Source organism: Mytilus trossulus, chromosome 11, assembly GCF_036588685.1.
Source record: "Mytilus trossulus isolate FHL-02 chromosome 11, PNRI_Mtr1.1.1.hap1, whole genome shotgun sequence".
NCBI classification, from domain to species: Eukaryota; Metazoa; Mollusca; class Bivalvia; order Mytilida; family Mytilidae; genus Mytilus; species Mytilus trossulus.
In genome coordinates, this window is record NC_086383.1 from 68017660 (window position 1) to 68027507 (window position 9848).

Below are 9848 nucleotides of genomic sequence, written 5' to 3' on the forward strand. Positions count from 1 at the left end.
TTTCAAAAATAAGCCATTGTTCTACTCTTCTTTTTTAAAATGCGGTATCACAACTATCCAGGACATTTGGAATTTAGAAACTACGGATTTCATTAGCTGTAATGAAATTTATAGGAAGCTGATTGATCGGAGAAATTGTATTTCCGAATTTTCAAAAATTAAACAGGCAATTCCAAAAGATTTCGTGCAAATTTTGAAATCTTGCGGAAACCAGAATTTGCATGATCAAAGTAGATTAAACATATCAAATGACCTTGAGATCATTAACTTAAGGATGTACACCTCTGAGGAGCCAAAAATTTCTAGAATTAAACTTTTTTTCTTAACCTGATTTTTAGGTTTATAAGACTGTAACAAAACAATTGGTGAAGAAAAAATCATATGGTGGTGTGCTTCTTTTTTTTTGCTACGGCCCTTTGAAAATGCCCAATTTTGATGATTTTCTCACTTTTCATCGATTTTTACCTATTTTTGGGCTATTATCGTGAAAAAAATCACAGTTCCACAATTAAACTTTTTTTCATACTTTTCATACAGATGAAGTGGACCAATCTGAATAAATTTAACTTACAAAAACTATAGGTAGGTGTTAATATAAGAAAGTTTTATCATATTTTGATGCTTTTATGTGTAAAATTTACCATACTGCCAATTTTGTATTTTTATGATTTTTCTCATTTTAAAGAACAAAATGCATATTAATTCAACTTTTTTGTTATAAATGATTGAAAAAATACATATCTAAGAAATTAGAAAAGGCCAAAATGAGATGGGATGTATATTATTCTTGTAAAATCATTTTTTGTATCCCTCACCCATTTTCTCAAAATTTTGACTAAAAATACTGACTTGAATGGTCGTAAAATTTGAAAACTGGATTATTCAAAACCCGTTCATGGTAAATACACAATTTTTTCACAGAGTTATGTTTGATTATAATATTTTTAAAGTTCATTGATATTTTCCACTTCTATCATATGTTTTGGAAATAATTTAAGAACGAGATTTCAACGAGACTGAACGAGACTGAAAAGTCAGAAGAATACATCCTTAAACAACCAAAAAATCAAACCAGCGAAGTTAAAACTCAATTATATTCGTACGGTTTTAAATAAAGATGTATCTCCAAAATGTCAAATTAAGTAAAATATACCTTGGGAAAATATGTGGTCGGAATTAAAATATTTGAAAATTGAAAATAAAGTTAAAGAATTCCAATGGAAATCCATGCACAATATTTTATATACTGAAGAAAGATTAAAAAAAATGAAGATATCAAATTGAAAATGCCACATTTGTCAAAATGACAATAATATAGAAACCCTGCAACATTTATTTTTCAGTTGTAGTACATCACAGTTAATTTTAAAAAACCTCCAAGAAATACTTATCAAATCAAAAATAGGAATAAATAATCCTTTTGGTGAAAAGGAGGTTCTATTGGGCAAAAATACGGGAGAACCAAAAGATGATAATTTTTTAAACATAATTATTATATATTTTAAATGGACACTATGGAAAATTAGGAATTCAATAAAATTTAACATAACGCCTAAAACACCACAAGATATTTATAAGATTTGGAAACACAACTTGAAATATAATCTAAAATGTGTTCTTCTTTTGAAAGGCGTTGATACCATTGATAAGACAAAATTGGAGGCTGTCATAATGAAAATTTAGACATTTTATATAGTAAAATATAGCTTGAGTCAAAGTACATTTTTTATGGTTTATAGCATTAGAATAGTGATTGTATATAAGAAAATATGACAAAAAAGTAATAGCCTATCATGGTTATTTTAGTAAATGCACATATTCTATGTGGGTTATTTACTTACTATTTTGAAATTAAAGTATAGATCTGTTAGATGCTTCTAACATTATATGGATATATTTTTTTTTTACACCAAATGTAAATCCAAGGTTAAAAGTGGACTACTTTTTTATTGCCTTCTATTTCCCCTGGATAGATGGTTTCACTTTGTAAACAGGGACCCTTAGTCTGATCCTGGACGACTAAGGTAATTGTTCACAGGAAATATTTAGGAATAAAACGTTTATATGTCTTAAAAAAAAATTTAAAAAATTTAAAAAAAACCGGAGAATTTAAGTAAGGTTTTATAATTCATGTCTTTACCTAATCATTGACTCATTGATGATACCCTCGGGTACTAATAATTCACCAGGACTGGTATCGACCCAGTGATTGTCGATATGTTTTTGAGTCTGAAAAGGACGTTTGTATATCAAGTTTGTAGTTGCATTTCATCAACCGAAATAAGAGCACACCAGGTGTATATTTCATACATTAATTTTGTTGGTGGGGCTTACTCAGTCTTCCGTTTTTCTATGATGTGTTTTGTTTACTTTTGTTTGAGTTTTGGTCTTTTTCCTTTTTTGCCATTGCGTTTTCAGTATTTTTCTACTCTCTAAGGCCCGGAAACACAATTATAATACTGGTACCTTTGATAACTATCATTCTACCTTGATGTTGTTATCTTCAAATGTAGTCACTTGTGTTGACAATGTATTACTTGCAAATTGTTTTCATACGCCATCTAAATATATTTTATAACTCTTTCAAAAATTGTTTTCATTTTTGTTTTATGCCAAGAAGGGGAATAGCATTATATTATAAAAACTTATGGTAATTATTTTCAAAACATAGTAATACTTTGATCCAAACACGAGTATTTCGTACGATGTCCATATCTTAAGGTAGAGTTAATGTTGTACATATACTGTCAATGTATTTTTTGAGAAGCGCAGATGCTTTCTTCTGAATTTGTATCTATTATGTGAAAAAAATACGCGATGAATAAACTGTAATCTCAGGACATTTGTTTATTATCTTTCATGGTTCTAAAAACTATTTAACCTAAACATCTTAGCGCTAATAATACCAAAATGATTTTTTGATATGCTGAAGGAGGAACTTTCTTCCGAAAAAAAAAAAAAAAATAACGAAAATAAATTGTGTTTCCGTTAGGAGCATGGTGTTCTATGTTAACATACTATTGATGTATGTTGCCTTGCTTTGTATTGTTGACAGCTGTTAAAGTTCGATTATGTTATCTTCTTGTCCTTGAACATGCAAACTTCGTTACATTTAAATAAACCATTGTACTCTTTTATTATAGATTTATTTAGACTATGGATTGATTCAATACATTGCTACAGCAGACTTGAAGAGAACAAACATAATACTGATGACAGCAAGACACCATTAGATTATCTGAATCCACCAGTAGTTATTGTTGGCACTTGGAAAGATGCTGTGACCTCGGAATCAGAAGAGGTATAGAACTTGTAACTAAACGTTTTGTCTTCAATATTGAATACCAATTCTTATGTAATTCTAATGAAAATAAAACCTACATCTCAAATATGCCAAACCCAATATCTTATTAACTCATCTGATTTGCAAATTTAAAAGTTTTCCAGACAGGAGAATATAATCTCAGTCTTTTTGTTCTTAGACTCCTAACACTTAATATTGAGCTCTGTCAACAACAAATTAGATAATTTTCAATTTCTAATAAGCTGACCAGTTTGTTTTTCAAAAGACTAAACAATAACAAATTCCTTTAGATTGAAGATGTATGCAGGAAACATATTTTGATGTATACTGAAAATATGGCTGAAGATGAACGTAGACATGTAAGGAATGAAGTGTGTATTTCCAATACAGAAGATGATAACAGAATATTCCAGCAAATAAGACGTGACATTGTAAACTTAGCCAAAACAATGAGAACATGGAATGCAGTATATCCTTTGAAATTTATTCAACTGGAAAAAATTCTTCAGGAGAAGAAAAAGGAATTACCAATAATTGCCTTTCATGAACTTCAGCAAATATCTACAGAAACACCAAAGCCATTGAATGATGAGGAACTAATTCTGTATTTGAAATTTCATCACGAAATAAGAGCTTTGGTTTATTTTGAAGATCTTCCAGATTACATTATTTTAGATACACAATGGTTGTCTGATGCGTTTAAATGTATAGTTACTGCAAAGAAATTTCGAAATGTCAGCGTCACAAATCAAAAAAGATGGGAAGAATTTCACCGTAAAGGAAAATTACATAGTGAGGTTCTGGAAGATATATTTAAAAAAGAACAAAACATGTTATACAAATACAAGGACCATATCCTGAATATAATGGAGAAATTTGATATAATCATACGCCCAATCAAAGCAGACGGATGTCTTGGTGAGGAACAAACTTGTTATTATGTTCCTTGCATGATCAAAGCAGAACCAAAGTGTGACATTTATGAAATGTTTAATGTGACAGAAGATACATGCAAGAAATCGACCTGGTTATGTTTTAAATTTAGGTTTTTACCACCACATTTAATGCATCACTTGATTGCTTCACTGAGTCGGATGTATGATGTTGCAAGAATAGCTGTCTCTAAACACAAAAAAAAGGAAGTAGCGATTTTTAGAAGCACTGTGGTCTTTGAGTTACAGAAAAAATCAAGGTTAAGCAAATTACTTGTGATGAAATATCCAAATTTCATTCAGATTCAGGTTTTGGAATTTAGGAAACAAATTAAAACAAGTATGTACAAATACATTGCTGACTTCGTGACAGAAGAAATTATGAAGATAATACTTACAAGATTTAAGATGTCAAATGTCAAATGTGAGAAAATGTGGGAATGTGGCCTTACAAAACCTGACTTTGTGACAGGATCCAATGACTTTAGTGGAGAACAAATTAAAGAATATTACTGTGAGACGTGTACACAATCACACGAGTTCGTTGATGAATGGTCAGATGTACAAAATACAGTAGTAAGCGTAAGTGATATATTTTCTGGTACTTTTCTTCTTAGATTTTCACAAAAGGCAATACATGTATGAACATAATGCCTTTCTTAACAGTTATGTTTCTATATCAAATACCTCAGAAGAATATAAATTTGTATAATATCTAACTTGTATACATTTTCCTTGTTTTGGGAACCCTGCCTTTTATATATTCTTTATTATTGACCCACCGTTTAAGTTCGAATATGTAATTTCACTCAGTAGGATCACACCAATTGTGTGAAAAAACTACCATTTCTTGGTATACAATCTTCTATAAATGAATGTTTCTCTAGCTAACAGGAACTGCTGTTTCCTGCGGAGCACACGAATTAGACCACAGTTCTGATTGGATGAATGTACGATACTCTTTAGTTTTCCGTGCACATGCAGTGATTTGATAACAATTTGATTCGCTGGGTTGTTGTTTTTAATGGAGGTGCGTTAGAATTGTCTGAGGTTTGTTTACTTCTTATCCTCTTGACCTTCTCTTCTTTTCATAGGGTATAGCTTAAAAGGTATAAACTGCAAGCGAAAAAAATATCAGTATATATAGCAAAAAATCAAACAATGAACATATTTCTACTCAAAAATGATAGCTGTTTTTTTTATTTTAGTTGTCCGAGAGTTCCACAGATGATCAAGACTCTCAACATCATGAAGAAGGGACAAATCAAATTGATAGAACAGCCACAAAGGTAAGGAGCATACACACTTGTTTGATCTACATTACCTGTAAATTGTTTGAAGAGATCATTCAAAGCTGACAACGTAAAGAAATCCTTATTTTTCGAATTCGTAATAGACTTTTAGTTTTATTGTTTCTTTATTTTGATTGAATTCCTGAAAGTTCATATTGAATGTTCTGTAAACAATAAGTAAATACATGCATAGTAAGATATCCCATCAACATGGCTTCGCTCCTTTTGAAATCCATTAATTTGACTTTTTACTAATATTAATATTTTTCAATTGGATTTTTCATATCACATCTTTTTTATATTGTGGGATTTGAAAATTAGAAAAAAAAAAAAAAAGAAGAGGTGAACATTGGATTGATTAACTTTAAGTGATGGTTATTTTCTTATATGCAATGCAATATTATGTTAAATTTGTCTATAGTACTGAACAGGATAAAAATTTACTCGTGCTAAGTATTTCTATATTTAAAACAAAGATAAATTTTCACAAATTTTTGAAAAGTGCAAATTTAACAAAGACTTATAGGGGAAAATCAATGGTATCTGATTATTTATTAGTCCACACTATATTCTATTATGATGCGGCTTGATTTGGATTTTTCGAAAAAATGTTGTATGAATCGCTGTAGATGTCGTTTTACATTATACTTGATTTTTCTCAAACTATTAAACTGACAATGATAAAACTTATGAAATAACCAATATAACAAAAAGAAGATAAATCACATCAGGTTTACTCAACAAATTAAAATTCTGCACAATTTTTGAAAACTGCAAATTAAACAAAGACTAATAGGCCAGGTAAATCAATGATGGTATTACACCTTGAACCCAGTCCATCAACCAAGATGGCAGTCATTGTTCAAAAAAAGAACACGGGGTAACATACAGTTTTTTTTGCATATATCTCTGAAACTACAGCATTTAGATGATATCTTACATGGGGTAAACAAAATTTATAATCTCAATTTGAATCTGCCCTTAAATTTGCTGACGCATATGACAATCAGTTGTTGAGTTGCTGCCACTGAATTAGAAATTTAAGGAAATGTTGCAGTTTTTAATTTTTATTTTAAATATAATAGATAAAGATAAAAGAGGGACGAAATATACCAAAGGGACAGTCAAACTCATAACTCTAAAACAAAGTGACAACGCCATGGCTAAAAATGAAAAAGATAAAACAGAAAAACAATAATGCACATGACACAACATAGAAAACTAAAGAATAAACAACACGAACCCCACCAAAAACTAGGGGTGACCTCAGGTGCTCCGGAAGGGTAAGCAGATCCTGCTCCACATGCGGCACCCGTCGTGTTACTTATGTGATTGCAAATCCGGTAAAAAGTCTAATTCGGTAGGTCAAATTCATGAAAGAGAAGGGGATTGTAGTTACGACGTAAGGAACATATCCGATATCATTTGTGAAACGGTTATTCCATAACGGTCAACAAACTCGTGATGGCGTCCGTAAATAGTTATCAAAAGTACCAGGATTATAATTTTATACGCCAGAAGCGTTTCTTCTACATAAGACTCATCAATGACGCTCAGATCAAAATAGTTAAACAGCCAAACAAATACAAAGTTGAAGAGCATTGAGGACCCAAAATTCCAAAAAGTTGTGCCAAATACGGCTAAGGTAATCTACTCCTGGGGTAAGAAAATCCTTAGTTTTTCGAAAAATTCAAAGTTTTTTAAACAGAAAATTTATGAAAATGACCATACAATTGATATTAATGTCAACACCGAAGTGCTGACTACTGGGCTGGTGATACCCTCGGGGACGAAACGTCCACCAGCAGTACCATCGACCCAGTGGTGTAAATAGTTATCAAAAGTACCAGGATTATAATTTTATACGCCAGACGCGCGTAAAATTTACGAAGGGATGATTTCAACTTCATCATTTGGAACTCTTGGTTTAATAGCTTCCTTGTGAGCAGTAACCTTCTATCAAGAGAATCATGATAGGAAATGCAAGCACGGGAATATCGTATCAATTGAGAGATATATACCCCGTATGCAGCAAAATTGATCAGCAAAGTAAAATCTACAAATAGGTTCACCTGATCAGAATTGTCAATAAGGAAAAAGTAAAATCACAAAAATTCGGAACTCGGAGGAAAATCAATTCGGAAAGTCCATAATCACATGGCAAAATCAAATAACAAAACGAATCAAAACAGGAGTTATTGCCCTTTAAAGTAATTTCTAGACAGTTCTGTAAATTTTTGTAATCTTTTCCAAAATCTTCACCTCTTAAACTAATGTAGTAAATTAAACAAAACTTGGCCTAAATCATCCTAAGGGTACCTATTTTAAAATATGTATCCCATGACACCGTCCAGTAACCAAGACATAGGGGTTGATTGCAGTTTGGCTTATATCTCTGAAATTACAGTTTGAACTGATGTTATAACAAAGTAATATATGTAAACTTAACCCCTAATGGTTCTCCTTGAACTGATGTAATATCAAAGTAATACATGTAAACTTAACCCTTAATGGTTCTCCTTGAACTGATGTAATAACAAAGTAATACATATAAACGTAACCCCTAATGGTTCTCCCTCAACTGATGTAATAACAAAGTAATACATATAAACTTAACCCCTAATGGTTCTCCTTGAACTGATGTAATAAAAAAGTAATACATGTAAACTTAACCCCTAATGGTTCTCCTGGAACTGATGTAATAACAAAGTAATACATGTAAACTTAACCCCTAATGGTTCTCCTTGAACTGATGTAAAAACAAAGTAAATTAATACATGTAAACTTAACCCCTAAAGGTTCTCCTTGAACTGATATTATAACAAAGTAATACATGTAAACTTAACCCCTAATGGTTCTCCCTCAACTGATGTAATAACAAAGTAATACATGTAAACTTAACCCTTAATGGTTCTCCTTAAACTGATGTAAAAACAAAGTAATACATGTAAACTTAACCCCTAATGGTTCTCCTTGAACTGATGTTATAACAAAGTAATACATGTAAACTTAACCCCTGATGGTTCTCCCTCAACTGATGTAATAACAAAGTAATACATGTAAACTTAACCCCTAATGGTTCTCCTTGAACTGATGTAATAACAAAGTAATACATGTAAACTTAACCCCTAATGGGTCTCCTTGACCTGATGTAATACATGTAAACTTAACCCCTTATGGGTCTCCTTGAACTGATGTTATAACAAAGTAATACATGTAAACTTAACCCCTTATGGGTCTCCTTGAACTGATGTTATAACAAAGTAATACATGTTAACTTAACCCCTTATGGGTCTCCTTGAACTGATGTAATAACAAAGTAATACATGTAAACTTAACCCTTAATGGTTCTCCTTGAACTAATGTTATAACAAAGTAATACATGTAAACTTAACCCCTTATGGTTCTCCTTTACCTGATGTAATAACAAAGTAATACATGTAAACTTAACCCCTATTGATTCTCCTTGAACTGATGTAATAACAAAGTAATACATGTAAACTTAACCCCTATTGGTTCTCCTTGAACTGATGTAATAACAAAGTAACACATGTAAACTTAACCCCTAATGGTTCTCCATGAACTGATTTAATAACAAAGTAATACATGTAAACTTAACCCCTATTGGTTCTCCTTGACCTGATGTAATAACAAAGTAATACATGTAAACTTAACCCCTATTGGTTCTCCTTGACCTGATGTAATAACAAAGTAATACATGTAAACTTAACACCAAATGGTTCTCCTTGAACTGATTTAATAACAAAGTAATACATGTAAACTTAACCCCTATTGGTTCTCCTTGAACTGATGTAATAACAAAGTAATACATGTAAACTTAGTCCCTAATGGTTCTCCTTGAACTGATGTAATAAAAAAGTAACACATGTAAACTTAACCCCTAATGGTTCTCCTTGAACTGATGTAATAACAAAGTAAAACATGTAAACTTAACCCCTAATGGTTCTCCTTGAACTGATGTACCGGGGTAATAACAAAGTAATACATGTAAACTTAACCCCTAATGGTTCTCCTTGAACTGATGTAATAACAAAGTAATACATGTAAACTTAACCCCTAATGGTTCTCCTTGAACTGATGTAATAACAAAGTAATACATGTAAACTTAACCCCTAAAGGTTCTCCTTGAACTGATGTAATAACAAAGTAATACATGTAAACTTAACCCCTAATGTTCTCCTTGATCTGATGTAATAACAAAGTAATACATGTAAACTTAACACCAAATGGTTCTCCTTGATCTGATGTAATAACAAAGTAATACATGTAAACTTAACCCCTAATGGTTCTCCTTGAACT